Genomic DNA, 15,388 nt, shown 5'->3' with positions numbered 1-15,388 from the left:
TCAGTGCCTCTTTTGAGGATGATCAGTAAGGATGTTTTGTTATTCTTGTAGTGCTCTATCCATCCAAGTCTTTGTTTGCAATTATGGAGCATCCTAGCTTGAGTCAATCGAGCTCTACTTTTGCTATTTTGTGAATCTGGGCAGATTGTCTACTTGTTAGCGATTTTGCCGAGGATGTTGTAGTTGATACGTGCATGCTATGCTATTGTTCTTGCCATGTCTAGCTTGTATAATGTGTATTCTTGATTGGTGTATGCTTAGATTGTCATGACTTGCTCTGTAGTGAGTGCATCGAGCTCGTAAACATGCCTACTTGATATCTGATTTTGCATGCTCCAGTTTACACTAAGTCTGTGAACTGATTATGTTTTTGCCATGTTCACATGCTTGCAATTGTATTTTCTGATCCCTTTTGGCTCAAGGTCACTAAGGGACTTTTGTTAAGATCTTTGAGTAGATCCATGCCATGCTTTACTTTGCCATGTTCAGTACCTGTAGCATATAGTTTTCATGCTCCAAAGTGTGCTATCTGATCTGAAATTCCAGACAAGTGTCAATTTCACAGTCTTAAATCTGTTTACCAAATGCATTTTTGCCATGCTTGTTTGAACCTGTTAATTGATGAATTGGCCGTAGCTCAGTGTTCATCTTTTGCTAAGCATCATGAATGGATCACTGCCATGGATTTTGTTGTCATGTTTGGGTGCTATAGCATGTTCGTCTTGTTGCATTTAGATGGCTACTTGATGTATATCGCAGACCGGTGCCATATTTGAATTGCTTGCCATTTCCAAACCGTGACTCCGATTCCGGAGTTCTTTATATCGTTTTCAAGCGAAATCATCTCACCTTTCCAGTGGCACACTTGGATTTCCAAGTTGAGGCCAGGTTCTTTCATCCTTTGTCAAATCTTGCATATGCATCACATATCGCATCCCGCATAGCATACCATGTTTGCATCATGTTGTTTGAGCTTTGCACGTGGTTGATTTGTGTTCTGTTTGCTTGTTTGTATTGTTTGGGTAGAGCCGGGAGACGAGTTCGCTAACGGAGGAGCCCGTTGAGTTTGCTTTCGAGGATCCAGTCAACTCTGACAACTTTGCAGGCAAGATGATCATACCCTCGAAATCACTACTATCTTTGCTTTGCTAGATGCTCGCTCTTTTGCTATGCCTATGCTATGATGCCTACCACTTGCTTATCATGCCTCCCAAATTGCCATGTCAAACCTCTAACCCACCATGTCCTAGCAAACCGTTGAATGGCTATGTTACCGCTTTGCTCAGCCCCTCTTATAGCGTTGCTAGTTGCAGGTGAAGATTGGAGATCGTGCCCTGTTGGAACATTGTTTACTTGTTGGGATATCATTATATTATCTTGTTATCTTAATGCATTTATATACTTGGTAAATGGTGGAAGGCTCGGCCTCTCGCCTAGTGTTTTGTTCCACTCTTGCCGCCCTAGTTTTCCGTCATATCGGTGTTATGTTCCCGGATTTTGCGTTCCTTACGCGGTTGGGTGATAATGGGAACCCCTTGATAGTCCGCCTTGAATAAAACTCCTCCAGCAATGCCCAACCTTGGTTTTACCATTTGCCACCTAGCCTTTTTCCCTTGGGTTTCGCGGACTCAAGGGTCATCTTTATTTTAAACCCCCGGGCCAGTGCTCCTCTAAGCGTTGGTCCAACCTAGAGCACCGTGCGGGGCCGTCCCTTGGTAACTTGGGTTATGTTGGCTCCCGTTCGCTTAGCTTATCCGGTGTGCCCTGAGAACGAGATATGTGCAGCTCCTATCGGGATTTTTCGGCACAGCGGGTGGTGTTGCTGGACTTGTTTTACCATTGTTGGAGTTGTCTTGTAGAACCGGGATGCCGAGTCTGATCAGAATGTCTCGAGAGAAGGTCTATTCCTTCGTTGACCGTGAGAGCTTGTCATGGGCTAAGGTGGGACTTCCCTGCAGGGATTTGAACTTTCGAAAGCCGTGCCCATGGTTATGGGCAGATGGGAATTTGTTAATGTCCGGTTGTAGATAACTTGAACTTTAACCTAATTAAAATGAATCAACTGTGTATGTTACCATGATGGTCTCTTCTCGGCGGAGTCTGGGAAGTGAACACGGTGTTGGAGTAATGCTTGCCGCAGGTTGTTCTCTAGTTATTCGTTCGCGCTTTGCCTTCTCTTCTCGCTCTCTTTTGCCAACAGGTTAGCCACCATATATGCTAGTCGCTTGCTGCAGCTCCACATATTACCTTGTCTTGCCTATAAGCTTAAATAGTCTTGATCGCGAGGGTGGGAGATTGCTGAGTTCCTGTGGCTCACAGTTTTACTTCCAAACCAGATGCAGGGCCTGATGACTCTGTTCCAGATGACGCGCTTGAGCTCAAGTGGGAGTTCGACGAGGACTCACGCCGTTACTATGTGTCTTTCCCTGATGATCAGTAGTGGTGCCCAGTTGGGGCGATCGGGACCGTGTCGCATGTTGGGTTGATCTTTTATTTTGGCGCCGTAGTCGGGCCATGAGTGTTTGAATGATGTAATGCTATTTATGTACTTTGTTTGACATGGCGAGTGTAAGCCAACTATGTACCTTCCCCTTTTATTATCTATATTACATGGGATGTTGTGAAGATTGCCTTACTTGCGACATTGCTTTCAATGCGGTTATACCTCTAAGTCGTGCTTCGACACGTAGGAGCTATAGCCGCATCGAGGGCGTTACAAGTTGGTAATCAGAGCCTTCCCCGACCTTAGGAGCCCCCACTGATTGATCGTTTTTAGCAACCATTGTTGAGTCTAGAAAAAAATGTTTTGAGTCATTTAGGAAATTATATATCGGAGAGTTTAGGAATTCTTTTTACTCCCCAATCCCTTCATCGCTCTGGTAAGGCATCCTGACGTAGAGTTTTCACTCTTCTCTTCTCAAATTTCACTAAAAAAAATTTAGGATCACGCGGGTATCTTGGAATCGTTCCGATGGTTTTGTGACGAGAACATTGTTCTTGGTGCCTCCTGTCATTTAGGGGTTGTGGCAGTGTCCCGGGGAGTTGAGCTCCGAGGTGTTGTCGTCACAATTTTATCGTTGCAGTTCTGGAATACCTGAGTTTAGTACGCCGACATCGAAAATCTCTTTTATGCAGTTGTTGGTGAGATAACCTCGACGCCACCCAGTACTGGGGCGGGAGTTCGGGAGTATTGCCATAACTTGTATAACGGATGCTTTTCGAAGGTTGAGGTAGATGGTTTCCGAAGTTTTTCTCGGTTATGTGTTGAAGGATGGACACAGCTAGATGTAGGATTTGCTAGATTTGGGTGAGATATTATGCTTCCCCTGTATCCCCAACACCTGATTGCATAACCAAAAAGGTTCGGGAGTTTAATAGGTGGGAATTCTTGTAGCTCTAGTTCTTCTTCCACGGATATTTGGTTTGAGATTGGGATTTTACTGAGTATTCGTTCTTGATCCATACCTTGTTGATTTATTCCTCTACCTAAATTCTAAGTGGCTTCTCAATTTATGGATATGTGACCATTTCAAGTGGAATGCATTCGTTCTTATGTTCGGATGGGAAGACTATATGTTGCAGTTTCCTCCCGCTTGATTCAGCTTCAATTTTATCTGTCAATGTGCTAACGGATGTCACCCTCTTCAGGATGGCTCCCGCTAAGAGCAGCAATCAGAATCAGAATCAGGATCCGCCACCACCTCCCCCTCCTCCAGAAGCATGGCATGCTGTGATGGCCGCAACCAATGCAAAGACGCAGTTGATCATGCAAATTCTTCAAGAGCGCAACCAAGCGAACCAAGGCAACAATCAGAATCACTTTGCTACACTCAACCAGTTCCTTGCTAACGGGCCAAAGACTTGCAGCAATTGTGTTGAGGCAACTGATGCTGACAATTGGCTTGTGGATCTGTGCAAGCATTTCGAGTGCAGTAACGTCAGGCCTGAGGACTTTGTTAAGTTTGCTTCCTTCCAACTCAAAGACCAAGCTGCAGAATGGTTCCAGCAGTACAAAGATTCCAGAGGAGGCCCTGTGATTACCTGGGATGAATTCCGTCAAGATTTCAAAGCTCATCATATTCCTCAGAGTGTGGTTGAAAGCAAGCGTGAGGAATTCCGCAACCTGAAGCAAGGCTCTATGTCTGTCTATGACTACAACAAGTTGTTTCAAAAGCTCGCCCGCTTTGCTAAGCAGGACGTCCCTGACGAGAAGAGCATGATATACCAGTTCAGGGGTGGTCTCAGAGAAGAAATCCAGCTAGCCCTTGTTCTCTTTGAGCCCTTGAGGTACGATGAGTTCTACAACATGGCATTGAAGCAAGAGGCTACTCAACTGAGGTGTGATGCTTCCAAGAAGCGAGTCAGAGACGCTACTCCTTCTTCCTCTACTCAAGTGGCCAAGCAGCAGAAGTATTGGCTTCCTCCTCCTCCGTTCCGTCAGCCGTTTTAGAAGAGCAAAGGTAGCAGTGGATCTTCCCACCCACCCAACCCTGGCTTTCAAAACAAGACTTCGTCTCAAGCTCCAAGATTGAGTGCTCCGTATCACCATCCGCTTTCAGAGGTCACGTGCAACAAGTGCCAACAGAAGGGTCACTATGCCAACAAGTGCTTCAATTAGAGGCGCCTCCCTCCTCCTCCTCCTGTGAGATCGGCAAGTACAGCTGCGGTCAAGCATAACCCCAAGCACGCCAAGGTCAACTTGCTGAATGCAGCTCAGGCAGAGGACTCGTCAGATGTTATCATGGGTAACTTTCCAGTTAACTCTTTTCCCGCAAAAGTTCTTTTTGACACTGGTGCATCGCATTGTTTCATGTCAAGATCATTTGTTTCCAAGCATGACTTCGTTTCGCAAATGTTGGGTAAACCTATGGGAGTGGTTTCTCCGGCTAAGTCTATGAGGGCTACGTCAATAGTCTCGGATGTTTCTATCATGATGGGTGATTTCAAGTTTCTGGCTTCTCCAATGGTCCTTGGTAACTCGGATATTGATCTTATTCTCGGGATGGATTGGCTTTCTAAGCACAAGGCTCGGCTTGATTGTGCAGCCAGGCAGAATCAATTGACTCATCCGTCTGAGGATGTAATTGTCTTTGCCGCTCGTGATGATACCATCCGTCTGCTTTCTCTAAATGAGAAGGGTGAACTGGATGCTTTCTCGGAAATTCCAGTCATTTGCGAATATCAAGACGTCTTTCCAGAAGAGCTTCCAGGAATGCCTCCGCACCGACCAGTTGAATTCGTCATTGATCTTGAGCCTGGCACAGAACTAGTGTGCAAACGTCCTTACAAGCTCGGACCTGAAGAATTGAAGGATCTGAAGAAGCAACTCGATATTCAAGAGCGAATGGGTCTCATCCGACCTAGTTCTTCTCCGTGGGGTTGTGGTGTTCTTTTTGTGAAGAAGAAGGATGGAACAGACCGACTTTGTGTTGACTACCGTCCATTGAACAACAAGACTATCAAGAACAAATACCCACTTCCCAACATCAACGAGCTGTTCGAACAACTCAAAGGTGCCCAAGTATTCTCCAAGCTTGATCTCCATATGGGTTATCATCAGATTCGAATCCGTGAGCAAGATATTCCCAAGACGGCTTTCAGGACAAGCTATGTTTCATATGAATACACTGTCATGTCTTTTGGACTCATCAACGCTCCTCCGACGTTCTCTCGCATGATGAACTTCATCTTCAACGCCTACACCAATGACTTCGTTTTGGTCTATCTCGATGACATTCTGGTCTTTTCGAAGAACAAGGAAGATCATGCCAAGCACTTGCGTTTGGTACTCGATAAGCTCAGGGAACACCAATTTTACGCCAAGTTCTCCAGGTGCGAATTTTGGCTCGATGAGGTTCTTTATCTTGGTCATATCATCTCTGCCAAGGGCATTGCGGTGAATCCTGAGAAGGTGTCTGCAATTGTGAATTGGGAACCACCTCAGAACGTGAAGCAACTCCGTAGCTTCCTCGGTCTCGCAAGCTACTGTCGAAGATTCGTTGAAAACTTTTCTAAGATCGCGAAGCCTCTCTCAAATCTTCTCCAGAAGCACGTCAAGTACATTTGGTCTCCGAAATGTGACATCGCTTTCAACACTTTGAAAGATAAATTGGTCACTGCTCCAGTTCTGACTCCTCCTGATGAATCCAAACCGTATGAGGTCTTTTGCGATGCCTCTCTCCAAGGTCTCGGCACAGTGTTGATGCAAGAGAAGAAAGTTGTGGCTTATACCTCTCGCCAATTGATGCCCAACGAGAAGAACTACCCCACTCATGACCTCGAGTTGGCGGCAGTTGTGCATGCTCTTTTGACTTGGAGACATCTCTTATTGGGAAGAAAAGTGGACATCTTCACTGACCACAAGAGTCTCAAGTACATCTTCACTCAGCCTAATCTCAACCTCAGGCAGACTCGATGGGTCGAAATGATTCAAGAGTATAATCCGAGTATCGAGTATACTCCAGGCAAGGCCAATGTGATTGTTGACGCATTGAGCAGGAAGGCTTATTGCAACAGTATGATTCTCAAGCCTTATCAACCCGAGCTTTGTGAAGCTTTCCGCAAACTTAATCTGCAAGTTGTTCCTCAAGGTTTCCTCTCCAACCTTCAAGTCTCTCCTACCTTGGAAGACCAGATTCGCCAAGCCCAACTTCTTGATGCTATGGTGAAGAAGGTAAAGATTGGGATTGCCAAGAGTCAACCCAAGTACAAGTGCTACCGCCTTGATGACAAGGATACTCTCTTCTTCAAGGATCGTATTGTTGTGCCCAAAGGGGATCTTCGTAAAGTTATCATGAATGAGACTCACAATTCTCTCTTCTCCATCCACCCTGGGAGCACGAAGATGTATCAGAACCTCAAGCAGGCTTATTGGTGGACTCGAATGAAGCGCGAGTTTGCTTAGTTCTTGAATGAATGTGATGTCTGCAGAAGAGTGAAGGCAGAACACCAAAGGCCAGCTGGTCTCCTCCAACCTCTTGCCATTCCAGAATGGAAGTTTGACCACATTGAGATGGACTTCGTGACTGGGTTTCCAAAGTCCAAACGTGGCAATGATGCTATATTCGTTGTCATCGACAAACTCACTAAAGTGGCTCACTTTCTGCCTATCAAAGAGTCTATCACTGCAGCTCAATTGGCGGAGCTCTATACCTCTCGAATTGTCTCTCTACACGGTATTCCACATCTGATCTCTTCAGACCGTGGCAGCATCTTCACCTCTAAGTTTTGGGATTCTTTTTAGAAGGCCATGGGCACCAACATCTGCTTCAGCACAGCTTTCCATCCTCAAACTAGCGGTCAAGTCGAGCGTGTCAACCAGATTCTTGAAGATATGCTCAGGGCTTGTGTGATCTCCTTCGGCATGAAGTGGGAAGATTGTCTTCCATATGCTGAATTCTCCTACAACAACAGTTTTCAAGCAAGTTCAGGCAAGGCCCCATTCGAAATTCTGTATGGCAGGAAGTGTCGTACCCCTCTCAACTGGTCTGAAACCGGTGAACGTCAACTTTTGGGTAATGACTTAATCACAGAGGCAGAGGAAATGTGTAAAGTAATTCGAGATAACCTCAAAGCAGTGCAATAGCGCCAGAAGAGCTACTATGATAGTAAGCACCGTGATTTGGCTTTCGAGACCGGAGTTCATGTTTACCTCTACGTCTCTCCAATGAAAGGTACTCGTCGCTTCGGTATCAAAGGGAAGCTTTCCCCTAGATACGTGGGACCTTTCAAAATCGTCAGCAAGAGAGGCGATCTCGCCTATCAACTCGAGATTCCTTCAAACTTTGCAAATGTGCATGACATGTTCCATGTCTCTCAGCTCCGCAAGTGCTTCAAGACTCCTCACCGCACCGTCAACTTCGAAGACATTGAGCTCCAAGAAGATCTCTCTTATCGTGAGCACCCCGTGGCTATTCTTGAAGAGACTGAACGCAAGACTCGCAATAAGTCAATCAAATTCCTCAAAGTCAAGTGGTCACACCATTCTGACTGTGAAGCCACCTGGGAACGCGAGGATCACCTCCGTTCTGAGTACCCGGCGTTCTTTTAGTCCTAGATCTCGGGACGAGATCCTTTCGTAGTGATGGAGTGTTGTAACACCCCAGATATGATTTACCTAATATGTACTCCAACTCTTGCCGTTTCCGGCGTTAAGTTATTTTATTTTCTCGGGTTAGGGTTTTTGTCTCCGTGTGTTGTTGTCATTGTCATGCATCTCATATCATGTCATCATGTGCATTGCATTTGCATACGTGTTCGTCTCATGCATCCGAGCATTTTCCCGTTGTCCGTTTGGCATTCCGGCGCTCCGTTCTCCTCCGGTGGTCATTTCTACCTTTCTTTCATGTGTGGGGATTAAACATTTCCGGATTGGACCGAGACTTGTCATGCGGCCTTGGGTTACTACCGGTAGACCGCCTGTCAAGTTTCGTACCATTTGGACTTCGTTTGATGCTCCAACGGTTAACCGAGGGACCGAAAAGGCCTCATGTGTGTTGCAGCCCAACACCCTTCCAATTTGTCCCAAAACCCACCAAAACCCTCTCCATCATCTAGAGCATTCGATCACGATCGCGTGGCCGAAAACCGCACCTCATTTGGACACTAATAGCTCCCTCTATGCCTATAAATACACCACCCTCCCGAAATTCGCGGTTCCCCTCGTCCGAAACCCTAGATCCACCTCTCTCCGCGCGGTCGGACACGTCCGCCGGCCGCCGGACACGTCCGCCGCCGCCCGTGACGAACCGCAGGCCACCACGTGGCGCCCGCGCGCCCCACATCGCCGCTCCCGCCGCCGGCCCGCTCGGCCCGGGGAGGGCCCCCGAGGACCGCACGCCGCCGCCGGCCACCCGGCTCGCCCTGCCGCCTTTCTCCTTCGACGCCGGTGCCCGGAGCCCGCGCCGGCCACTGCCACCTCGCCGGCGACCCCGCCGCGCCTCACCGCTCCGGCGGCCGACCGCCTCGCTCCGGCGCCGCCCACCGCCGCCGTCCGCCGCCCCCTCGTCGTCCGCGCCGCCGCCCAAGTCCGGCGACAACCCCCTCGCTCTGACCCCCTATCTCCGGCGAGCTTCGTCCACTCCGGCAAACAGGAACCCCGTCGAACCTCGGATTGCGTGCAAATCTCAGATCTGAAAAATATCTCGGTTGACTTTCCTCCCAAAACCCAAACTATTTTGCGTTTTTCATCACGTTGAATCTTCGCATCCGTAGCTCCGTTTTGGGCATATAGCATATCAAAATGTTCGTCTCAGTGAGTACATAATTTCATTTAATTGCATCATTTTCATTTGAGTTCATCTTGATGCCCGAAATGCTGTTGGAAGAGTGCTATTTGAGATAATTGTCAGATCTGCTGCTCCAAATAGCTATTTGTCATTTTTGCCATGATTAATGTGTGCATGATATGCCCCTGAGCTCTTCATGAGTTTTGTTATATGCTTTGCCATCTTTCCAGAGGTGCAACCCATGTATTTTTGTGATGTGTGTGGTGACTAGCACAAGCTTGCAAAGTGGAGCATTCGTTAATGCTGATTTCAGGGACTTAGCAATTCAACTAAGTCCTTGATCTGTTTATATCAATATGCCATATGTTCATGTTGTTTCCTAGCGATCCGTGCCTCTTTTGAGGATGATTAGTAAGGATGTTTTGTTATTCTTGTAGTGCTCTATCCATCCAAGTCTTTGTTTGCAATTATGGAGCATCCTAGCTTGAGTCAATCGAGCTCTACTTTTGCTATTTTGTGAATCTGGGCAGATTGTCTACTTGTTAGCGATTTTGCCGAGGATGTTGTAGTTGATACGTGCATGCTATGCTATTGTTCTTGCCATGTCTAGCTTGTATAATGTGTATTCTTGATTGGTGTATGCTTAGATTGTCATGACTTGCTCTGTAGTGAGTGCATCGAGCTCGTAAACATGCCTACTTGATATCTGATTTTGCATGCTCCAGTACACTAAGTCTGTGAACTGATTATGTTTTTGCCATGTTCACATGCTTGCAATTGTATTTTCTGATCCCTTTTGGCTCAAGGTCACTAAGGGACTTTTTTTAAGATCTTTGAGTAGCTCCAAGCCATGCTTTACTTTGCCATGTTCAGTACCTGTAGCATATAGTTTTCATGCTCCAAAGTGTGCTATCTGATCTGAAATTCCAGACAAGTGTCAATTTCACAGTCTTAAATCTGTTTACCAAATGCATTTTTGCCATGCTTGTTTGAACCTGTTAATTGATGAATTGGCCGTAGCTCAGTGTTCATCTTTTGCTAAGCATCATGAATGGATCACTGCCATGGATTTTGTTGTCATGTTTGGGTGCTATAGCATGTTCGTCTTGTTGCATTTAGATGGCTACTTGATGTATATCGCAGACCGGTGCCATATTTGAATTGCTTGCCATTTCCAAACCGTGACTCCGATTCCGGAGTTCTTTATATCGTTTTCAAGCGAAATCATCTCACCTTTCCAGTGGCACACTTGGATTTCCAAGTTGAGGCCAGGTTCTTTCATCCTTTGTCAAATCTTGCATATGCATCACATATCGCATCCCGCATAGCATACCATGTTTGCATCATGTTGTTTGAGCTTTGCACGTGGTTGATTTGTGTTCTGTTTGCTTGTTTGTATTGTTTGGGTAGAGCCGGGAGACGAGTTCGCTAACGAGGAGCCCGTTGAGTTTGCTTTCGAGGATCCAGTCAACTCTGACAACTTTGCAGGCAAGATGATCATACCCTCGAAATCACTACTATCTTTGCTTTGCTAGATGCTCGCTCTTTTGCTATGCCTATGCTATGATGCCTACCACTTGCTTATCATGCCTCCCAAATTGCCATGTCAAACCTCTAACCCACCATGTCCTAGCAAACCGTTGAATGGCTATGTTACCGCTTTGCTCAGCCCCTCTTATAGCGTTGCTAGTTGCAGGTGAAGATTGGAGATCGTGCCTTGTTGGAACATTGTTTACTTGTTGGGATATCATTATATTATCTTGTTATCTTAATGCATTTATATACTTGGTAAAGGGTGGAAGGCTCGGCCTCTCGCCTAGTGTTTTGTTCCACTCTTGCCGCCCTAGTTTTCCGTCATATCGGTGTTATGTTCCCGGATTTTGCGTTCCTTACGCGGTTGGGTGATAATGGGAACCCCTTGACAGTCCGCCTTGAATAAAACTCCTCCAGCAATGCCCAACCTTGGTTTTACAATTTGCCACCTAGACTTTTTCCCTTGGGTTTCGCGGACTCAAGGGTCATCTTTATTTTAAACCCCCGGGCCAGTGCTCCTCTGAGCGTTGGTCCAACCTAGAGCACCGTGCGGGGCCGTCCCTTGGTAACTTGGGTTACGTTGGCTCCCGTTGGTTAGCTTATCCGGTGTGCCCTGAGAACGAGATATGTGCAGCTCCTATCAGAATTTTTCGGCACAGGGGGTGGTGTTGCTGGACTTGTTTTACCATTGTTGGAGTTGTCTTGTAGAACCGGGATGCCGAGTCTGCTCAGAATGTCTCGAGAGAAGGTCTATTCCTTCGTTGACCGTGAGAGCTTGTCATGGGCTAAGGTGGGACTCCCCTGCAAGGATTTGAACTTTCGAAAGCCATGCCCACGGTTATGGGCAGATGGGAATTTGTTAATGTCCAGTTGTAGATAACTTGAACTTTAACCTAATTAAAATGAATCAACTATGTGTGTTACCATGATGGTCTCTTCTTGGCGGAGTCTGGGAAGTGAACACGGTGTTGGAGTAATGCTTGCCGCCGGTTGTTCTCTAGTTATTCGTTCACGCTTTGCCTTCTCTTCTCGCTCTCTTTTGCCAACAGGTTAGCCACCATATATGCTAGTCGCTTTCTGGAGCTCCACATATTACCTTGTCTTACCTATAAGCTTAAATAGTCTTGACCGCGAGGGTGGGAGATTGCTGAGTCCCTATGGCTCACAGTTTACTTCCTAACTAGATGCAGGGCCTGATGACTCCGTTCTAGATGACGCGCTTGAGCTCAAGTGGGAGTTCGACGAGGACTCACGTAGTTACTATGTGTCTTTCCCTGATGATCAGTAGTAGTGCCCAGTTGGGGCGATCGGGACCGTGTCGCATGTTGGGTTGATCTTTTATTTTGGCGCCGTAGTCGGGCCATGAATGTTTGAATGATGTAATGCTATTTTTGTACTTTGTTTGACATGGCGAGTGTAAGCCAACTATGTACCTTCCCCTTTCATTATCTATATTACATGGGATGTTGTGAAGATTGCCTTACTTGCGACATTGCTTTCAATGCGGTTATGCCTCTAAGTCATGCTTCGACACGTAGGAGCTATAGCCGCATCGAGGGCGTTACATCCTATTGTTGAAACACCCGAGAATCCAAATGATATTTATATTTCTGATGCCGAAACTCAATCTGTTAATGAACCTGAAACTAGTGATAATGTTAATAATAATGTTCATGATGATGCTCAACCTAGTAATGATAATGATATAGAAATTGAACCTGCTGTTGATCTTGATAACCCACATTCAAAGAATCAATGTTATGATAAGAAAGACATTGTTGCTAGGAAACACGGTAAAGAAAGAGAACCATGGGTTCAGAAACCCATGCCTTTTCCTCCCAAACCATCCAAGTAAAAGGATGATGAGGATTTTGATCGCTTTGCTGAAATGATTAGACCTATCTTCTTGCGTATGTGTTTGACTGATATGCTCAAAATTAATCCTTATACTAAGTATATGAAAGAAATTGTTACAAATAAGAGAAAGATACCGGAAGCTGAAATTTCCACCATGCTTGCTAATTATACTTTCAAGGGTGGAATACCTAAGAAACTTGGAGATCCAGGAGTACCAGCTATACCTTGCTCCAATAAAAGAAACTATGTTAAAACTGCTTTATGTGATCTTGGAGCCGGTGTTAGTGTTATGCCTCTCTCTTTATATCGTAGACTTGATTGAAATAAGTTTACACCTACTGAAATATCTCTGCAAATGGCTGATAAATCAACTGCTATACCTGTCGGTATTTGTGAGGATGTGCCTGTTGTAGTTGCAAACGTTACTTTTTTAACAGACTTTGTTATTCTTGATATTCCCGAGGACGATAGTATGTCTATTATTCTTGGAAGACCCTTTTTGAATACTGCAGGGGCTGTTATTGATTGCACTAAAGGCAATGTCACTTTTCATGTTAATGGTAATGAGCATACGGTACACTTTCCGAGGAAACAACCTCAAGTTCATAGTATCAACTCTATTGGAAAAATGCCATCGATTATATTTGGAGGTTTTGAATTTCCTCTTCCTACTGCCAAGAAGAAATATGATATTCTTATTATTGGGGATGTGCATGTCCCCGTTGAGGTAACATAGTGTTATTCGAAATTTCTTCGGTTCCATGTTATTCGGAATGGGTTCGTTAACAAGACTTGATCAACCTTGTTAGTGGATTCCTTTTGATGATCATGAGAAGGATGAAACTAGAAGGCACAACCTTCTGTACCCCACTTTTACTTTCTATTATTTATATTAAATAAAATAAACATAAATATTTTTCTGTCTCTTATCTGATTATCCGTGCAATATGAAAATACCTCGAAAATAGAAGTTCTTCAAATGCCCTGAAATTTAAATATGATTTTTTCCAGAATATTTGAGAATATTTGGCACTGAGAACACAGCGGAGGGGGGGGGGGGGTCAACCACCTGCCCACGAGGGTGGAGGGCGCGCCCTACCCCCTAGGCGAGCCCCTGCCTCGTGGGCCCATGGTGGGCCTCCTCCACTTATCCTTACACCCATACACTCCTTCTTCCTCCCCCAAACACGAATATCCAGCTCAAGCACGAGTTCTAGCTCACTTTGCTGCCATTTTCGATCTCCTTGCTCAAAGCACCTCTCACAAAACTGCTTGGGGAGATTGTTCCTTGGTATGTGACCCCTCCATTGGTCCAATTAGTTTTTGTTCTATGCTTTATTCATTGCAAATTTTTGCTGCTTAGGTGACCCTGTTCTTGAGCTTGCATGTCAAATTTATATGGTTCCAAGTAGTTTTGATGCATGATATAGGCCCTAGGCACTTGCAGGAGTAGTTGCTACCAATATTATTGAGTTTGGTTTACCTTTATTTTGAAGCTACTAAAAATTTCAGAATTTTTCAAAAAATGATGAGGAGACTTTTGAGGGGCTCATCGAGCCAAAGCTCGAAGGGAAAGGCACCAAAGCCTAAGTATAATCTGCCTTGCACCGCGGAGGTTCGGGCGTGTGAATGGCCTTCCGAGGATTTCTTGAGAGCAGCCGGGATTTATGAAGATTTTCATGAATTGGCTAAGAATGCAGGCCTTACCACTTTCCTCCACGACCAATGCGATCAGTATCTCTTACTCACATATATCTTTGTGCAAAACTTCCATTTCCATTCTAGGAGCTCACCACCTACGGTGGAGTTTTATATATATGATGAGCATAAGGAGATGTCACTTTATGATTTTTGTCGGGTTTGTTTAGTCCCTTTTGAAGGCAAGACAGAAGAACCACATCGCGATGATGTGGAGGGGTTTATTGATACTATCACTGTAGGGGAAACAAGGAAGGTTTCCGATGCACGAATCACTAGCATACATTTTCCTGTTTTATGTTATTTTGCATTATTTGCTAGTCGTTGCTTAATTGGTCGCGGAAACTATGGAAACCTTAGTATCCCTGATATTATTATTTTGCTCCATGGTTTATATGGTGATAACTCTGTTAGTATGGGGGGCATTATTGCCAAACGGTTAAGTCTGAACCGTACAAAGGGCCCCATCTTTGGAGGCATCTATGCTTCACGCCTAGCTGCACATTTTAACGTACTTGTTAGGCATTATGAGATGGAAGAAAAAGTGCTGCCTCGTGTTTATCTAGATTATAAAAGTATGGTGGCACATGATTTTATTGTTAAGAATAGGGAAGGAGAGCTTAAATATCAATTGTTCTTTAACAAACATCATCTTGAGACTATTACCCTGCCTGCTCCTTCTTTGTTTTATTTATCTTCAGGCACGTACCTTGTTCCGTTGAAGGCTATTCACGCCTACCACAACCCTGCACCAGCTGAGGAGCCAGAGCCTGAACCATAAGTTGATCCTTCACGACAGTCTAATTACCAGTGGGATCCGGAGATGATTGTCAGCCAGTGGCAATCGGAGTCTTCCTCTTTTTCTTCTCAATACAACCCCAACTATTATTATGGATATCCGCCAGGCCAGCCGTGGCCATAGACCAACTTAGGCAAAAAGCCTAAGCTTGGGGGAGTACGTATTTCCCACCGACATTACATTTATGTTCACACACTCATTGCTAGATGTCGGTGCTCATACTTTTTCATTGTATCATCCATGCTAGTTTATTTTCCTTTTTATGCTTTCTTCT

This window comes from Triticum urartu, chromosome 6, assembly GCF_003073215.2.
Source record: "Triticum urartu cultivar G1812 chromosome 6, Tu2.1, whole genome shotgun sequence".
NCBI lineage: Eukaryota > Viridiplantae > Streptophyta > Magnoliopsida > Poales > Poaceae > Triticum > Triticum urartu.
Note: the sequence above shows the minus strand (reverse complement) of the source record.